Raw genomic sequence first — 20,931 nt, 5'->3', positions numbered from 1 at the left:
GTTTCTATGATGTTCATCAGCAAAACTTGTAGTGAGAAGTGAATCCCTTGAGTAACCCCAAAGCTACAAAATGCACATTCCTTTTATCTCTCATCTCTTTTACTTGGTGTCACTGAAGTCAGAACTTTCACTGAGCTTACTTGGCCCTATATGTTACAACAAGGACACAAGCGATGTTTTGATTTCAATGCATTTGGACGACTTAGGGCTCAAGATTTCTATGTGGAATCTCCATTATTGGGTTTTGCCTAATCAGTCTAGATCCCTAAAAATACTGGGGTTTTCCAGAAGGAATCCATTATTTTAAAGATGCTTATTATCCATTAATAAGAATATATATAAATCTAAGCAAATGTGTGCTCTGATTAATGTGTGTCAATGCGTAACACAGAAAATATAGTGGGTGTCTCTTAGTGATAGGATAATACAGCTAATATTACTCACACTCACCACCAGACAGAGGAAAGAGTCTGTGTAACTTTGCCAAACTTGCATGAACTTAAGGAAATATCTGGGTTTAGATTTGCATGAAGAAAATTAAATGAAGAAAATTCACCAAGAATCCAATCCAAAAAAACTATGTTGTATGCCTTATAAAAAGGAAGAGATTGTTATACAGACCTTAGAATTATCTCTTCAATGCTAGGGGGGTCTCTTTTCTAGGAGCTGCATCCTGACGCTTGTAAAGTTACAAGTAAAGTTTTCTCAGAGAGTTTCAGCAGTCTTTCCAGGGAAAAAACAAAACTGACATTTTCACACCTTTGTTTCTTTTTCATGAATAAGAGATTTTCAGACCCTATCTAGATGTGTCAAAATTCAGGGATTTTTTTTTTTTCTAAAAACCCATAGGACTTTTCCACTGCTTTCAGACAAGATACAAACAACAAATTGTATTTTCTTACTAATATCAACTACTCTGTGTATTTGTAACAGTCTTCACAGTCTTACGAAGACATGAGAAATTGAACAAAGCCTACACATAACTCCTGTTGACACAGTCTTATTTTGCCACCAGTTATACTTGAGAAAAAATTAATTTACCTTCTTAATCTGACCATTACGAAAAAGTAAGAGGTATCCCACCAGATTAGACTGAAGTGACTTTCCACTGTTGGTTTGAATTTGAAATCCATTCATATCCCTCTCCCTTTTTTCTGAAATTTTGGCTGCCTTATTTTATTTAAGGAACTGGGCTAGTATTTGAGGGCAAAAGTATTAGCTTCCCGCCTGGAAAAATTCAGACAAGGACCAGATCTTCATCTGGTGTTAATGAATCTTGAGGTTTCAGTTTCAGAGAAATAAAGTGATATTAACCAGATGAGGATTTGGCTCATGCACTTTTGTACATTAACTTGTCATCCATTATTTGAAACTTTCCCAAACATTTTTGTTGATTCACAATGGCTTCTTGTGTCATACTTGAATTTGTGTACTCCTTTGGCTTTGCTTAAAAGAAGGCTCTGTAATATGCTATATGCTAGGAAGATTACTCTTTGAGCAGTAAAATGAGCTGAAGAATCCTGAAAAGTGTTATTGGACTTCTTTGTCTATGCAATTGTCTATACAATGGGATTCTCTACTCTTACCAGCCTAAACATAATGACCACGCAGTAGGAAAGAAGAAAATTGATATGCATCACCCTTGTGCCTCTTGTCATCTGAAGGCACCCTTACCAAAGCCAAAGCCGCTATAAGGCTATGTGGAGCGCAGTAGTGCCCAGCCTCATTCACGTGCTTTGTGCTGCTAAGCCAGGGGACAGAGGAGATGCCAGCAACTAAGGCTTCATGGACCAGTCTGAGAGCAGGCCAAGCCCCAGTTATCAGCCTTAGATGAATCATGCTTCTGAAGCAACATGAAGACCATGGATCACAGAAAATCCAGTTCACAAAGGTGGCAATGACAACAAATGGCAAATGGCAGCAAAAATTAGGTCACAAACCATCAAACCACTTGGCAGTTATGAAACAACTCCTTACTGACTTTTTTATTTACAAGCTCAAGATCAAAGTTTTCTTTATGGATAACAAGAATGTATTTAGGAATTTTATCATCACAAGATTAAATGCTGGTTTGTCACAATGCTTATTCAGATCATTTCAAGAAAAGATGAGGTCTTCTATTAGCCACAGAAATCAAAATCAGTAACTGTATCATCTTCCTACTGTCAGATTCTAAAAAAATAGATGCACTCAGTTTACAAGGTCCTTAATGATTTTCTGTATTGCATATTCTCTATGTCTTTATTAAGTATACTTAGAACTGTATGTAATACAGTTCTAGGAAAATATACCATGTCTGCATAGTTTCTATGCAAAGCACAGGATTAGACAAATTTTTAAAACACTGACATTAATAATGCTATGAACAATTTGCAACCCATTCTGAGGCAAAATGTCACTTAGAGGAGGGTGGAGGGTGTTCTAGATGCCAAGATACAGATAATTATCTTTATTTTTTTTCCCCTAAACAATGGTGAGAGAAGACCAATGTACTGTCAGGTTTTTTGTGGTGTTTTTTTAATTTGGGGGGGAGGGGGAAGGAGGGGGGACTTGGACGGTAAGTACTGAAAAATTAGGAGAAAGCAAGCAAAAAGCAACTGTCCAGAGACTGGGGTAAAAAAAGCTTCCCATCTTCATCATGAAAAATAGAATAGCCACAGACAGGAACTGTCTGGGAGGAAGTAGGCATTTTCTTTTAAACAGCAAAAGAAAATAAGCTTGTTGAATAAAATAAACTGGCAAAATGCTGCATTCATGCCTTCCACTGGAGGCTTCTGTCAAACATACCAAAGATCTTTCCCAGGGACCATTTGTGTGAGCAAAACCAGACTTGCAGAGCACACATTGAAAAATCTGGTGGCCTACTGCTTTATAACATCGACAGCAGCAGCAGCAGAGTTGGCCCTGTAGTTTCTATGTGCAGATGGCAATCTGGATAACAGCTGGCTCCTGGGGTGCTTCTCTGCTGTTTGCTCCCCACGATGGGGACATGGCTCTGTGCTCCAGCTGGGAGCCCTGTGGCAGTGGGCATGCAGCCACACAGGTGGCATTTCCTGGCCTGGGGAATGGATACCTCAGGTGCCACAATTTCTTCTAGTCATGGAGATTTAATGACAATGAGGCTTAAAAGGTTATATATTGTAACACAAAGTTGCAAGCAAATAAAAGCCCTTCTTCCCTACTCAACAGCATTATTTTAACCATGATTTTTGGTGTCTCGCCTATAGCTCTTTCCAAATGTCCTAGGTATAATATGTCCCAGATTTCGTAGCAAAATCATGTGCCCATCTGCCCTGAACTTTTGTTACTTCATTTTTCATTGACTTCCATTTACATTTCCTTGGATACAGCCTTTGAGATACAAATGCAGCTTCTCTCGGGACAGCATGTTGAGCACATTACTGTTATTTCTCCTCAGTTCACCAAAACCACCAGTGGGTATACAACCCATCTGAGTGACTGCCTTAGTGCTATTGCTGCTTTTCCTAGGCCAGAGTCTTTGAGCCGCCTAAAGGCAACCAACCTGCTCTCCTCCTCTCAGGCCCACTGCTGGATGGTTCCCCTCTCTTCTTTTACAACTGAGATTCAGACAGAGCTGCTAGTACACTCAAAAGATTACACAAAACAAATGTTACATCTGTATTTTCACAAGAACATTTCATCATGCAGCTTTGTGTGGCTTTATGGTGAATGTCAGACTTGGTCACAGGGGCCAATTCAAGCATGAAGACTTCAGTCACTTTCTGGTCACTGCTTATCCCGAGGCCAAAGACAGCTACAAGCTCAGTGCACGCGTGTTGGCTGGGCACCTGCAGTGAGACAGGATGGCTGCAAGCCTTGTCACTTAGGCTGCATGCATCTGTGACAGCAACTTCTCCTCACCTGCTTTTACCACTGTTTCTGTTGGACTGTAAGGATTTCAAAACAAGCTATAAATTTGTTTTATGGCAGGAATACTATTTTAGACAGAAAATGGAAGTGAAATGTGGAATGTGAAAGCATGCAAGGGGCCTCTCTCCCACTCCCTTGTCCTATACCTAAGAGGTGCTTTTTGCTGCCTCTTTGCAGAGAAGACCCCAAAGAAGGTGGCTGGCTGCTTTTCTACTGGGTTTTTTCAGAGCAGGGAACGGCTGTGCTGAGGTCAGTGTGGGGCTTCCTCCCTGCAGAAGGGGAAGTGCACATTATCTCCTGCCTTTGCTTTCTCTTGCACACAGAGGCCCTGCAAATGGCATCCTGGCTCACCTGCCTAAAGCTACTACAGATCCCAGAAGGCCACAAGATGGCTGGTGCCTGTGCAGAGAGATGGGGAAGCAAAGGAGGCTTGGCTCTGTTAGGTGAAGTGCCGGCTCAGTTCTGGTGACAGCAAATGTCTGCCTCTTATTCTAAACACTAGACATCACTGCTTTTGGCCAAGTGATTAAAAGAGCCAGAATCTTTAACCAAAACTCTTATTTCTTCCCAAAGTTTCCATTGGATTTACACATCTTTTGCTCATTTTTAAGGGTGGGGAAAATCCCTCAATGTAGTCAGTGATGACTGCTAGAGGAGACTGATGCTATTTGCATGCCTTATTGCCAACAGCAAGCACTGAAAGTCATGAATAAGAGCCCAAACATCACAAGCCTGCCTAAAAAGTTTAAAGTAATAATAAAATTTAAAATAACATTTAAAAATTGCAAAGTGATGTTCTTCTCATTACACTTCAGCTATTGGAAATTTGGGTTCATTTTTTACTATTCCTTTTCCACCGTCTTGCAGCCTGGAAACATTTTGCAGAAATGAAAGCTGAGATTTACATACTTCTGACTGCTGATACATTGCAGCTTCTATTCAGTTTCATGATAAAGCCTTGAAAGCTGACAATGTAATGCAAATTACATTTTAAATAGTTCCTTTAAGCTTACAAACAAAAACTGGGAAATAAATACAATAGCGTCATTTCTTAGCATTTTTAAATAATGAAAATGTTTACCATACACAATAAACCATATATTCAGTGACAGAAGACTTGACGTGGAGTTTTATATTTCTATATCCTGCCGTAGCCGTGGGAAGTAAAAACATGGGCTATTCAATCCTGAATTTCTCACCATAGGTGTGTTTACAAGAGACCAAAGAGGTATCCAAAACCTTGTTTTCACATGCAAAATAAAATGTGTGCCCATAAAAGGCAGCAGCAGAGCAAGAGATATTTCCCGAAAAGGAGCTTGGTTTCCTCACTGTTGTGAATACAATACTTAGAGCAAGATCTGGAACTTTTGCATTTCCTAACCAATGTATTCACATTTGTAAACAGTACGACATTCACAAGTTTTATTTTTCTTTAAGTAACAAATTCCAGAACTGAAAACTGTTGTTCATATTAGAAATGGTACTTTTGGTGTCTCAGTTTGATTATGTTTTTCTCTTCTCTCCATTTCACATTTCCTAAAATTCAGACTTCACTTCTCTGAATTTGCAATAGCACTCCATTCTTTCTAACTCCACCCTAGAAAAGTCCAAGGAAATCTGGTTACAGATTTTTATTCATTCTAAACAATCTGATTCAGGATTGTCTATTAAGAATTACTAACTTCTCTTAAACTGCCAATAGCAATACTGAATCTTCTTGCCTGTTCTACTGAAAGACTTGCCTAGGTGTTAAGAACCTCACTTAATTTTTAGTTTCCAGTTCCAAATGGCTCCACTGTGATTCTCATTTGGAACTTTGTCACCCTCTAGTGTCACGACAATGGAAGTGAGAAGAAAAAAGGTAAAGTGTGAAGATCATCTAAAAGGTACCCACAGTGACCTAGTGCTCTGGCTACAGAAATAACCAGGATTCAAACAATAGCTATATTGAGAGCAGACATCTTATTGCCTTGTACTTGTACAGGAGTCAGCTGCTCGTGTGGATTATAGGGTTGAAATCATCTGCCTTTACCAAGGCCATGAGGACTGAGCAGCAAGCCTTGGGCAGTACATCACAATGCACATGTGCCCTGGCCAAGCACAGAAGTCTGTCAAACCTCTCCTTGTGTTTACTTATCTGTGGCTCACAAAGACGTTTTTGAAAAGAAAATGTTTTTGCATTTGACTGACCAAACACTTGCCTTCTAGTACAGCATAATGCTGTTCAGTCCAGGTTAGGTGAAAGTAAATTGAACACAAGCCCTACTTTTTCCTTGGTCTCCCACAGTAACAAGTGACAAACAGACTTCCCAAGGTGCCTCAGCACATCTGTTTCCTTCTACGCTTCATCTCTGATCTCAGCAAAATCATCTGATCTCCTGGAACCCTACAGCAACATTCATGTCTTCTCTCAGGTCCTCAAACTCCACCTCTCCCATGCTCACTCCATACATATTCTTTGTGGTGTTGCCTTTTCTTGCTGTCATTTTTCATTATTGCTCCTGCTTCCTTTCATGCTGCAGTGAGATTGCTCATACACCTTTTCATTTTTTTCAGCATATATCCTCCATTCCTACCCTCAGAGAAGATTACAGGACAAAGGCTGCACAGAGCAAGAAGATCTAAGCTGGTGTCACTGTAGCTGTTGCAGAAAGAAAACCAAGAATCTGGAAGGGAGACTCATCTCTGTGAAAAAGAGATTTGGGGTTAGAAGGGTTTGAATGAAAGGTAGAACGAAGAAAACAGAGGCCTTTGTAGTACTTGCAGGCTTTGGTGACTGGAAGGATGGGAAGCTCAGGAGTTTTGGTCTGGAGACAAAGAGGATAGGAATGGAATTGCACCCCAGAGCTCATCTACTCAGGGTCAGTTCAGAAGCAGAGACCTGCACAAGGGCACCTTCTGCCAAACTGACGGGTTCCACCAGAAGAGCGGCAGTCCTGCTGTACTGCCCTACGTTTGGAGCAGTTCCCATGCCTTATCCACAGCACAGCGCTCACTGAAAGCATTTGCCTGAAAGCATTTTTTCAGAGTGCCTGGGCTGTTACAGACAGCCCCAGACAGCGGGAAATGTCTACCTTCATTACTGCTGGAACAATCAGATTTTTGAGCCCACTTAGCAATGAATGTACTTCAATGTCTACTTGGTGAAGCATCATTAAACCTAGAATATTTTTAATTACAATCAATAATAATGCTGGTTTCAATGGAGTGTTTATTTGCATTGCAAAACTATCCAGAACTGTTTGTCTGCCAAAAATAGTACCAGAACTAGGAGGCAGGGGCAGAGCTCTGCAGCGATATTTGCACAGTCTGCATCTTCTCAGGTCATTGCCTGGCTTCCACAGTGCTGCCCTCTCCTTTTTGTAAGCAAACGAAGATCTTTAGTTAAAAGATCGGAGCTGCATAAGGTGAGCCAGAAGTTCAAATCCAGTGAGTTAATCATCCCAGAAGTTTCAGCCCAATCCTGGTCGGTCTTTTGTTGTTGTTGATTTGCTTTAATCTGTCTTTAATGGCATACGTATTTTCTGTTTGTCACTAAACGTTTGCCATATTTCACCATAGAAATGTTCCACTGCTCAACACAGTAGTTTTAGCACTTTGTGATGCTTCAGATGAAAGAAAAATTGAAATAATGTTTGCCATTGAGTAAGGACTTGGGAAAATCTCCAAATATCGATCATCTCCTACTGAATAATTCACTGTGTAAAACTGTTTCAGGCAAATGGTTGAGCAATGGGTCACATTTTTAAATATGCTTTTTGAATGATTATGCTTAAAGTACGTTTTTGGATCTTGGTTTCTAGAAACACAAGCACCATTTAGTTAATCCACATCTGGTATGCAGTATATAATGCTGAATGCTTTACTCAGAGTCATGCCAAAATTTTAAGTGATCAACAGAAACAGTGTCTGCAAAGTGAATATATGAGAACATAAATTATACTGACAAAAGATTGGAAATTTAAGATGCAGAACACAGAATCCAAATAAAATTGATATATTGAGAATCTGCACTCCAGGGGCCAAGAAACCAATTCACATAGTTTGACACACTAGGCAGAGGCTTCCTATAGAGGGCAATTGACACTTTGCAGGATCAGGCCCACAGAGAAAGAATTATCCGTGATTTTTAAACTGTAGATGAAACTCATGCATTTGGCAGTCTAACAGAACCTTGCTAGATGGATGGGTCAGAGTTTTTCATAGTGCTGTATTAATTCTACTGCTGTTCACACTGCACTAATTTTAAAATGGTACACTCATATTTAAAAAGAGGTGATACTGATAGCATCAGCTGTGAGTAAGTTTGCTGGACACTTTCTGTGTCAGGCACCCCATATTCTGTTGCTATAACTTAGCAGTAAGTTGACTGTTCGCTATTTTAATGTTGAAATTTCACATCTTATTTTATTCTGTGCAGTCACACCTGCTGGAAACCACCTTTCCTCTCTCTCTCTCCTTTCCTTCCTTCTTCATTTACTCATTCCCTCTGTCTCTCCTCATATTCTCCAAAGTCAGGGCCAGATTACACTGAGTATTGTCTATTCACCACCTTTTCTCTTTCTCTACCTTACACCTCAGGGAAGTGAATTAAGACTTGCAAGGGGACAGGTTTTGTGTCATGAATGTGCCCTTTCCTGCGTTCAGTGAGAAGCTTGGCAAGCTTAACCAGGGTCCAAGACTTCAAACGATCTCTACATCAGTGCTCAGGAGGGACTGATTTGCTAGCACTTTGTGGCTGGAACTCCAAAAGGTGCAATGACACTCTCAGCCAGGAGTGACAGAGCTTTTCCCACCAATAGCTGCATTTCTACAATGTTACAGATGAAGACCTAGAACTTATTTTATCTGGACTTCCCTTCCCTTCCCTTCCCTTCCCTTCCCTTCCCTTCCCTTCCCTTCCCTTCCCTTCCCTTCCCTTCCCTTCCCTTCCCTTCCCTTCCCTTCCCTTCCCTTCCCTTCCCTTCCCTTCCCTTCCCTTCCCTTCCCTTCCCTTCCCTTCCCTTCCCTTCCCTTCCCTTCCCTTCCCTTCCCTTCCCTTCCCTTCCCTTCCCTTCCCTTCCCTTCCCTTCCCTTCCCTTCCCTTCCCTTCCCTTCCCTTCCCTTCCCTTCCCTTCCCTTCCCTTCCCCTTCCCTTCCCTTCCCTTCCCCTTCCCTTCCCCTCCATTTTCTCTTTTCTGTTACAGGTAGAGGATGAAGCTGCAAGTTACAAATTGATATGAATGCAATACATGAGGATAGTGCTGGGAAAACACAGTAGAAACAGGAACTGGAAGTTTGCGGAAAGAAAGAAAAACTGGCTCAAGAATTTGTGATGGGAAGACGGTAGGAGTGAGGGTCAGGGATGAGAAAGGGAAGAACGAACAATAAAACAAGGAACTTAGTGGAGACATTGGGACTAGAGCCAGAATTCTGCATGGGAAATGCTGCAGAAACAATGGAACAAATTATAAATCTCTGGAAAACCATTATTTGCGAGTACATAGCAGTACTTGTTAGTCACTTCCAAACTTCACAGACTGTATTAGTACTCATCACATTCTCCCAAATTCTTGAATCACATGTTAGGTCATGTACTCAACACTAGAATTCAAGTAACCATGGACATGGTTAAGATTTTTCTTTCTGTTTTACCCTTGAATTTACCCTTTGGCACAAGGAAAGTACACTGAGTCAAGATCTGGGAACTGTAAGTTCTAGTTTCATATGTACGTAATGTATTATTACTGTCGTTGTTACTGGGTCTTTTCCTCAGCAAGCTAGCCACATTACAACTAACACTGCTTTGTTTTTCTATTTTGTACAGAAATACCTTGCTGAGATATGTAACAAGATTTATACTGATGCAGCATGTAATTACAACACACAAAAAAAGCATAATTTCTTGGATGCCAGTTCTCAAAAAAAAAAAAATACTTTTAAGATTTTCTGTGTGTGTATGTAACTCTTTTAACTCAGAAACACCGACCCAGCAAAACCTCTAGTTTGCAAGCCAGCAACATTTTGAACAGTACCTATAAGTTCAAATGTCTGGTTAAAAGCAGGTGAAAGATTCTGAATAGGCATGAACCTAAGAAAGAAGACATTTAGTACTTGGCAAGATTAAGTCCTCTGTGTGTAGTTTGGATGACACTGGAAATCAATGCATCCTGGATCCCATCTCTCTGCAGTAACAACAAATTACATCACACTGCCTGTTCCATCATTTTACAGTGCAGCCCCCTTGCTAGATTAATTTTTGGTTTATGCAAGCACAGTTCCCAGCTTTAGCTGGCTTTCCACCACCTTCACACCACAGCTAAGTATCTCCCTCCACCACCAAGCATCACAGTAGTGCATGACACATGCCAGATTGTGCTCTCCCAGCTTTCTCCCCACTGGACATGCAATTAACATCCTTAAAATCTAGCATGTTTAAAATCCCATCAGCATTGCCTGAATTCTTTAGAAGCAGCCTAAGTTTAGAAAAGGACAAGTAAACTCATTTATACTAGTTAAATTAAAAATAGTGGTTGTGCTGTGACAATAGAAGCAGGGGAAATCCCAGTTGGTTTTTGGAACATTTCAGGCTTCCTGCTTGATTGCCTCTGCTCCAGAATACTCAGTTACATAACCCAGCAAACAGCACTGACATACTCATCTGAGCAGGAATGTCGCCAAAAATATTTGGTCTATTGAACACCCCTGGTATACAGCCTGAAGACTTTTGTGACTCTCCTCCATATGAACTTCAGCTTTAAATGGCAAAGAAGTGTTTGTGCTGCTCTCTCTTGAGAAAACTAGATTTACTTTTATGAAGCCATCAATATTAATGTTCATGGAACATTAAGAAAAGCTGTTTTCCCCTTACAGTCCCAAACATGAATGACAAAGTAACTTTGTAATCAACATCTATTTAGAACTTCTTGTTTCTACCCCTTGCTTTTCCCCATCTCTTTGTGGGGTACTCTTTGTTTGTTTGTTTGTTTGTTTGTTTGTTTGTTTATTGCTGGGCTCTATCTTCACTTTTCTTCTAATATTTCCCCTGTTTATTGATGTGGCCTTCTTAGCCTTGGGCTTACATCAAGTTCCTCTGCAGCGTGCAATCATATAGTTACACAAATTTCTCCATAAAGAAAGCTGAAATTACCACATACTTTCCATGTGTAAAATTCAAAGTGCTTTGTTTTCTAAGAAAAACAGAGAAGGGAGAAGAAGTACACTTCGAAGCATTTGCATTCAAGATCTTGGAAGGTGTACATTCCCTATAAAATCTTTGAGAACTACAGCCATCACTCTGTCCTACACAGCTACTCACCAGAGCAGGGTCCCTGCAGATTTCCTTCTCTTCTGAGATGAAAAAGTATTTTTCAGAAAAGATCTCCTAAACTTCATCCAGCAGAGACTGCATTTCACTGGAGACTGACTGTTCTATAGGGCTAATGATAGAATTTTCTACATTTTCCTATATAAAGTTTAAGCTGCAATATTTTTGCAGACAGCTCCCATTTCAAAAAATAATCAAGCAGAGAAAGTTGTCATACTTTCACACAATACTTTTTAAGGAATCCAGAAAATTTAGAAACTAACCTATCTTTTTTTGAGTTCCACCAATGCCCACCTAATGACTTTCATGTAAATATTGTATTCAACTTGCTGTGGCAGCTAGGCATAAGTGCAGCTGACAGCCAGCTTGTGTCAGCAAGCTGGGGAAGGGCCTTGGTCCAAGCTATACGATGAAGGCATGTCTATGTAGTCAGGTGGAGACAGTTGTGGAACAGCTTAGCTCATTTTCTAAGCTGCAAAATGGAAGATACATTCAGTCCAAAGACTGTTTGGACATGCTAACGTGGAACTGTGCCCAAGCTAATAAGTTCTGCTCAGAGGCAGGTTATTCTTTTACATAAGTTGGCTGGTCCCTTATTTGGTGAGGTATATATGCTACAGCTTGAAATAACACAGTTCAGCCTTTATATGAATGTTAATTGCTCGACAAAATCTGCTCAGAAAGCCAGAGCTTCTCCTTTTTCTTGTTCACCATTCTGAAGATCCCAGGAAATGTATCAACTAATATAGGGTATATTTTGCTTGCATGGCATGGCAGATGTTAAACTGAAATTAAGATGCTAAATCTCTTAAAGGTTTCTCTTTCATACTCTCAGTGTCTTCACTTAGTAGAACCAAGCAAAAGCAAAGAGAACTTCTAACTATTCTCACTTGTAACTATCTTCTATATACATTACGGTAGCAATGTACTTTGCAATACACTTGAGTTTATCATTTTTAAGTTAAATATTACAGTCTTGAACTAAAGTGTCTAAAATGGTTTCTGGGCTATGCAGAACTTCATGACCTCATAGACATACATGTGCACACATATATCCTGATTGAAACATCTTGCAGGCTGCATCTCACAGTGTCTAGTACTTTGTCTTCACAAAATATGTTTAGTACCATAAAAAGTAAACGCATCCAGATACAGAGCCCTTGGTTGAGAAGAGATAGGGACTGGTTGGAGCATCCAGAGGAGAGCCACAAAAAATGATCCAAGGGATGAAGCACCTTTCCTATAAGGACAGGCTGAGAGAGCTGGGGCTCTTCAGAATGGAGAAGAGAACGGCTCCAGAGAGACCTGAGAGCGGCCTTTCAGTGTGTAAGGGGGGCTTTAAGAAGGAAGGGGACGGACTCTTTGGCAGGGTCTGTAGTGATAGGACGAGGAAAAATGGTTTCAGTTTAAAAGATGGAAGATCTAGACTGGATAAAAGGAAAAAAGTTTTTTATGATAAAGAGGCATTCAAAGCAGACTGGATGGGGCTCTGAACAACCTGATCTAGCTGTATGTGTCCCTGTTCATTGCACAGGGGTTGGACTAGATGACCTTTAAGGGTCCCTTCCAACTCAATCAATTCTATGATTCTATGCAGAGATATACTGTGGGAAAAGACTGATGCTGAAGTTCTAGAAGTTGTTTTCACTGCAGAGCTAAACTGCAATCCACACTGCATAACTGACTCTTGCACTCTCTTGAAAAAAATCTTTTGCATAAAAAAACACAGAAATACCACATAAACTCAGTGCTGTAGCACAGTGGACTCCGGAGCTGAACATATTTAAATGCTCCCTGTCTCTAGTGGGACTTCCACATCAACTGATGAGTATAATTGGGCACTGGCACTCTGTAGATCTGGATTGTACTTAAAAATGGGAAAAATCCTATTGCAGGACCTAATTCTGTTCTGTATAGAAGGAATACAGGCAGCTCCCTTATACCAGATACCAGCTTACAGATCACAAATCTCAGCTGGGATGCATCCCATCCAGTAATAACAATACACATTTTAGTGAAAAAATTATTTGTGTTTACCTGGGACAGTTACAACTTTTGATTTAGATACAACTACTGCAAAAAGGAGTGGTAAAACTGAAAAGTGCAACTAACAGAGAGAGACTCCTTCCTTGGGGGCACACAACTCACCATTTCCCTAGGAATCCCTATGGATTCCATTCCTCTCTCACAGCAGTGAGAAGCTACTGTCTGTCTGTCATGAACAGCAGATGTCATGTTTGTTTATACTTGACTGACATACAGTTCAGCTGTGTATCTAATGTCCTTTTGTCCTTATTGCCTTTTTCAAACCTCCATGAAGTGAGAGTTGCTGCTGAGACAGTGATTGCTGTGCCACGGCAACCCTCATCAGAATAGATATTCTTCTGTCCTGAACATATGAATTGGTTTTCTCTCCATTAAATATCCTCCTAAGATTACTTCCGTGTTTTTTTGTTTGTTTGTTTGACTGATTTTTATAATCTATTTGACCTCTGCAGATCCAGATTATCCCACGGCAGTAAGTTCCACAGTTTTGTTACCACTGTATGAAAACCTACTTCCTTCTCTTGATTTTGATCCTATCACCCGTAAATGACATTTTGGGCAACCCAGCTTTTAAACTGTGAAAGGCAGGAAAGAATCATTCCATATTTGTTCTTTCCATGCCATTACTGGTTTCATATTATATTGCCAAGAGTTTTTTTTAACAAATTTAAGTACCCTGAGCTTATCAATTTTCTTCTTCTGTGGAGCCACTCCTTATTTTTGTTCTCATGCATTTTCATCATCACAACTTCGCAACATCACAATTCCCATTTCCACAGGTTTTTTTTGAGAGCATAATGCAGTTTTCAAAATACGAATCTGACTTATAAATCTGGGCCTAGAAACTGCATCATAGCTATAATTGCATCATGATTTCTGTATTATTCTCCATTTCCTTCTCCTAATATTTTTCTCTGTTATTCTCCATTTCCTTCTTCTAATACTTTCTTTGTGATTGCTGAGCAGTAATCTAACATTTGCATACAGTATCACTCCAGGAACTCGGGCACCTCCTTCTGTAGTTGTTATGACTTATTCAGAGCTGCACTTGTATAATTAGAACGAGGATTTTTTTTCCCCCTTGGGCATTAGCTTGCATTTAACATTGAATTTCTTCTACCATTTATTGCCAAACTGCTCTGTATTGAAATAACTTTCTGCACCCCACTGTAACTGGCTCTTGATTCGCATCATCTGCTGATCTTAACTCCTCACCATTTACTTCTTTTCATTCATTTACTACTTTTAAAATCCAAAGTGTAAAATAACATAAGTCTGAGCATAAAACCTTGAGGAGAGCCTCAAAGTCAAGTGATTCCCCTGTGAAAATGGAACACAACCATTTCATTCTCTACCATAATTTCTGAAGTTTATCTCTCAACTATATATTAATGCTTGAGAAAATGTATCTGATGCTTGCTTTCTATAGCACTTTGCTGAAGGACCTTGCTGAAGGCTTTTGGAAATGCATCAACACTGAATTAACCAAATAATTACAGTTTGCATTCTGATTCTTTCAAAGAACTCTGCTTATTTGTACATCATATCATACCTTTGCAAAAGCCTTATAAACTTTCTCTTCTCATATCATCGTTGGCTCTAAGTCTGCTCATTTTTCATCACAGTTGGTATCAACTTACTCTGTGCAAGGCTCAGGTTTATTGGTATATAATTCCTGAGATCGCCCTGAATTTAAAAACAAAAGCAATGTCATATTTGTCACATTCCATTCCTTTGGAACAGAGGCCAAACCAAGTGTTGAGTTACATCACAGTTAATAATTTGTCACATATATCAGGCTTCCTTTAGAAGTGTTTTGAGAACTTGATCTAATCTAGGTGATTTGTTACCATTTGGTTCTATCTAATCTGAAATTGCTTCTCTGACACTTCAATTTGAGATAATTTCTTTGATTTGGCCCCATAAAAAAGGTTTTGCTGTGGAGACCTGCCTAAGCTTGCCCGTAGTGATCTTTAATGTGAAAAATTTATTTTGCATTTTTGCTCTAGGCTTATCTTCTTTAAACGCTCCTTTTATACTCCAAACATTAGAGAATGCCTATAAAGTGTCTGGCACAACTCACACTTCTGATGTGTTTAGAGAAAGTTTTCATATTCATTCTTATGCTTATCACAAGTTATTCCTGAAAATATTTTTTGGCCCGCTTTATAAGGAGTTTGTATTTAATGTGGAAGAGTTTCTGTTCTTTTCTGTTTTTCTCATTTCAACATAATTTCCACTTTTTGAAGACTGTCTTTTATTTCTAACAGCCTCTTTCACATTTCTGTTTAATCATGCCAGCTTTCTGTGTGCGTGTGGTCCTTTTAAAGTCTCTTCTGATAAAGAGTAAAGGTTTGCTCTCAGTCTTGAGACCAGTATCTTTAAACAATCAGTATGCCACCTGCAAACTTTTTACCCTTTTGGCTTTCCCTTTTAATTCTTCTATAATAGCCATGATTTGCATATTTCAGTAATACACTTGATAGCCTGATAATATACAGAAGACACATATGCTTTGATACCGTCTTTTGGTTTCTAGGCAAATCCTCATAAGGTAGGAATTTCTTTTATATTATGATTCCTAATAACATTTGCATGTTGTTAGTTTCCCTCGGCCCCCTGCTTTGTTTCTCAGAGGAATTCAAAAACTTGTCAATAAAACAAGTATCAATCAGATCTCAGATCATAAAGCACAGAGCAAACCTCCCTCCTGCTGCTCTGAGCCCCACCGAGTAGGTTGGCAGAGCCAGGCCTGATGTAGGCTTGCTCATAGGGCTCGCAGAGAGCACTGTGAATGCCACGTGGGGCACACACAGGCCTGGAAAGCAAGGCAGGAGTTCCTGAGCCCCCACCTTCTACTGATGTCTGCCACTGGGTGCAGCTTTATATGACTGCACGTTTACAGTTAGCTGCATAGTGGGGTTTTTTTTCGTGTACAGGAGGAAAATTACAAATGTTAGACAACTGAGTAGTGCTGGACCCCTGGCTTTACCAGCAAGTACAGTTCAGAGATGTTCATTTCAAGAAAAGTAGCAGCAGCTGTAGCAAATAAATAACAAGAAGGTGGGATCACAAAATTAACTAACACACGGTGAATTCTTATGGATTTGCTAAGCAAAGTCAAAAAACTTCAGTTCATGAAGTCTTACAAAGCACTTGTGTTGAATGTGAGTCACATCCAGATTTCAAGACATCATTTTCTCTCCCAAATAAATTTCAAGACCAGTAAAATTAATAACTGATCATACAGACAGATAAAATTTCGATACGAGAGAGCTGCATGCATACTAGTAAGAAAGGGACGGAGGAAAATGGAAATGCAAACGAAAATTCAGCTACAGGAGCATTCATCATACTCATCGCGGGCATGTCAAACATTTTCTCTCCTGCACTGCCACCCGGTGGTACGCTATACAAAAAGCTGGTTCTCCTCCAATTGATTTTAGCAGCGTTTGTGCTAGGAAGGCTTCTAACCTCCAATTCTGTTTCTCACAGCTTACTGTGTTTAAGTTTTCGGAATGGCTTGATTGCTGTTTTTCTAGCCATAGGTGTTTTTAATTTTAGTGCACATTATACTTTAGTGATACCTACGTTTATTTTTAAAAGCCCTGCTTCCTGAGGCCTAGTCTTTATATGCACGCAATCACCAAATTAAATAATAAAGTTATGTTCTTTTAAGAAAACACGTAAAATCTCTTTTTCATTGTTAGTTACTAAACATTTTTTTCCATCCAACAAAAAAACTCTATAAAAAGGAAAAAAAAAAAATTGCACATTTCAATGTCTAGAAAATCATTTTTGTTGTGATGAAACATTTTGGGAAAATGCATTTTTGGACGTAAGACCATAGCTCAGAAAGTTTTCTTGCCTTCTGGTGGAAACAGGAAAGGAAGCGTTTGTCTTGCCTGCTGTAGAAGAAAATACATTACATCTCCAAGAGCAACTTACACCTGCCATCTTGTCACTGGCTGACTCTCACTCCAGATGTACAGCAGCAATCAAGAAGAGAGCTTGAGGAAGTCTCGGGAGACCTATAAAGTCAACAGAATGGCTTATGACCTCTTTTTTGTTCAATATTTCATGACGTATAAAGAAAATAACAAAGCACTGAGGTTTTCCATTTGATTTTCCATTTAAAAGATAGATACTGCAAGAGTGTAAGGTTTATCACATCAGGGAAATGGGAGAAGTGTAATTCAGTTGAGATGTTTTTCAGCTCAGGCTGTTTTCAACCCTTTAGATTGTTCCTTTATTTTTGTACAACTAATTCGTGTATCTGGAAAGGAAAGTCCAATATCCCCGTTTATCTCGGAGAGGAGAACAGAGAACACTCTCACCTCGGATCTCTGGGTAATCCACACATCCTCCATGACAACAAAGCAAAACAAGCCTTGAAATTTTAATGTAAATATTTAGGTAGGTGAGAGTATTTTAACAAAATGATACTGTTCAAATCAAAGCTTTTGTTGTTGCAGTGGAAATCCAAGTAGTTCAACTAATCACATTATTTTTATCACTGCCACATTTGGGCCCTTATGTTATTATCAGTGAAAATGCTGTAGGGTAATACAGGGTTAGTACAGCCTCAGCCTAAATTGGCTTCTGTGTCAGATTAAGAATTATCTAGAAATAAGATGTCTCAGCCTCATCTTGCTCAATTCCTTACACTCCCATTTCATCCAGTTTATATTCTGAACAGGATATTCTGCTTCTGTCACTTGTATTCCTAATGCTTTTGAGTTCAAAATCTTTCTGTGGGAGTTGCTCGGTGTGTCTCTTCTGCCTAATTTAACCGTAGTTTATATGGCTATAAGATAAAGATATTTTATACCTCACTAGTCAACTGTAAACTATTACAGTAAATCGTGTTATTTTCACAAGTTTGGTAACAAGTGCTAGCTGGCATTATACGTGTGGAAATAACACTTTTATTTCCACTTTCCTGCTTTCATCATTCACATTTATATCTTCAGGGGAAGAAGGATACTTGATGTCACATTGAGGAGTGTCTCTCTACTACATTTAATTCCTGGGCTGGGAAAAAAATATTGCCTAAATACAAAAGGTCACAATTAAAGTCTCCAGTATAAATGTACCACTCCCAATTCCTCTGTTTTATTAAGCCTTAACAGCATCTGACTGAAACAGAACACTGTCCCGAGGCCACAAGGAACATTTTCTCAAGTACTGCTTATGTCTGTTTTTCTTTGTTTTCCTTCAGTTGCTTTTTTGAGCTACTACAGCAATGAGGAGAGGAGCTGTGTGCTTGTACTTAGTGCTCACCTACTCACATTTACACCAGCAGCTAGTTCCAGAATGATTTAAGTGAACGTTCTATAATTGCAACCAACCCACATTTAGACCTGGCTGTGTTTCTAGGTCAGAGAAGTATTTTTAAGTAAAAAAAAAGCAAAATGCAGATTCTAGTAAGGAAGAGAAATAAAAGACACACAGTGCAAGGAAAGGCAATTCCTTCTTGTTTCCTATCACATTCATGACACAATTTCTCCAGCAAAGAGTCACAACATTCATTTTAACATAAAAAGGACAAATTGCATTTTGTGTCTTAAACCTGCTTCCTCCGACTTCAGTGAGCCCAACTGTGTTTGGTATGATAAGCTCCCTTTTTGCTGCTAAAAACCAAGAGCTGATCATTCTGCAGGTAGGATATTCTCCCACTTCTTGGATGTTCCAAGATTGCTCAGTGCCAAAGTTCTGCAAACGGCACTTCTGTGAATATCTGAAAACGTATCAATGGTTCTGATTCATCTCGGTGGCATTTGGAGTATGCAGGCCTATAGTCAGAATAAAGGATAAACAGAATATACAGTTGTTTCACAGCAAAAAATTTGTTCTTGAAATAAGATCAAGGTTTGGAATTTGCTACGTCAGTATCACTCAGAAAAACATCTTCTAGAAATTAATCTCAGCAAAAACATTCCTGAATTTAATATCATTCTACTATTAAATTCCAAACAATATGCTCCATGTTTTCAAAGGTGCCAGAGCTCTGTTGCTCTCCAAACACAAAGAGAAAGCAACACCCAAAAAGCTACCAGACTGAAGCACAGACGGTGAATGCAGCGTATTTGTGGGGTGCTTGGAGACAAATGAGATTTGGCGTAGTGGTGACTCATTTAATTGCACAGCTATCACAAGATAATGTGGTAGTATTAACATAAGTAACTATGTGCTACAATTATTCCTCTCACAGCATTATATGTTAGCATTTATGATAGCGTTCAGTGCTTCCAGCTCATAAAACAAATCCTGAAACTGTTCCCTGAGATTACTTTGGAAGTATTCTGAATGAGCTGTTAGGTTTTGTCTGTGCATGGTGCTGAGCTGGTGGTCACTCACAGGGGTAGGAGTGGGCAGCACGGTGCCCAGAGCTCGAGCAACGGCTCTGCAAGGCCACCAAGTGCAAAGTCTCAAAGCAGGCATTCCCAAGCAACAGCACACACCAACAGTGGAGCATTAATGCTGCCAGAATACAAAAACGTAAAAGGAGGTGTGCCGAATTGCAGCTCTTGGCCATATAGATTTTGAAAGCTGGGCTCTTTTAAAGAAGATAGGGAACGTGTGACTACTGAATGCTGCTGGCGTCTGTGGAATCTACACGTGTCAACTTTCTGGAGCAAATGAGGCACAGTTACATCCTGATTACAGAGCAGAGTGTGCAGGGTGGCAAATGCTGGTGATGCATTAATTGCATTTTCTATGGATCTTGCAGTCTCTGAAGGAAAGTAACGGAACAAGGGCACAGAGAAAAGAGAAGTAGCAGAGCTGAAAAGAATTAGGACAAGCAGAGCAACAGCAAGTAACAGTAGATGGCAACAAAGTATCTTCTCCATTTTCTTGGTTTTAACAGCAATTGTTGCATTGATTTCTTATTTTCCCAAGACTTCAAGCACAGAATTCCTTTTATATCACTTGGTCAGTCGGTCTCATCTCTAAAGCCTAAATTCTGCTCAGCTCCATGTGCCAATTGGAAAGTACAGCACAGTGATGGAAATGATGAACACGGGGTACTTGCTACAGCAAGGAGGTAGGAGCCATTTGCTAATGGGGATGAAAGCTCATCTCCAGACGCAGACCCCTCTCAGCACCTGACCCACGCAGTGGCTGTGCCCTGTGATACAGCCCACAGGGAGGTGAGATGGACACAGCTATCACACTGGGACTGTGTCCCTGAGTTTTTAATACCAATTTTTATTGACTTCCCATTTGAAGTCAAGCACTCCCTTGAGCCTCCTGACAGTGACTTTTATTCACCAGTTATGGAGTTCAGACATATCTGATAGAGATACAGAGGCTGTAAAGATGTTGTGTTCCTGCAGGTATCAAGAAAATAGGGGGCCACACACAGGAGTATCCCATCAGAGCCCTTAAGAGAGAATACATGGAGCACAAGTTTCTTCTTTATTACACACCAGTGAAATTGCATGGAAAGTCTGACTGCACAAAACCTTCACCTTGTCATGGGCACTGCAGAATCCAGGCAGGAGGCACAGCCAGAAGCCCTGAGCTTCTCTCTGCCTACACAATTAGTTGTGCAAAGAGGCTGTTTTCAGCCCAGCAGGCTACACTATTTTGATCACTCACTGGCTGCTGTCCCACTAATTGAGTAACAACAGATAGAGGATTCTCTGCTGACATTCATTGCATCCGACTCCATAATAGCCAAG

The sequence above is a fragment of the Tetrao urogallus genome (assembly GCF_951394365.1).
Source record: "Tetrao urogallus genome assembly, chromosome: 7".
Classification (NCBI taxonomy): domain Eukaryota; kingdom Metazoa; phylum Chordata; class Aves; order Galliformes; family Phasianidae; genus Tetrao; species Tetrao urogallus.
Note: the sequence above shows the minus strand (reverse complement) of the source record.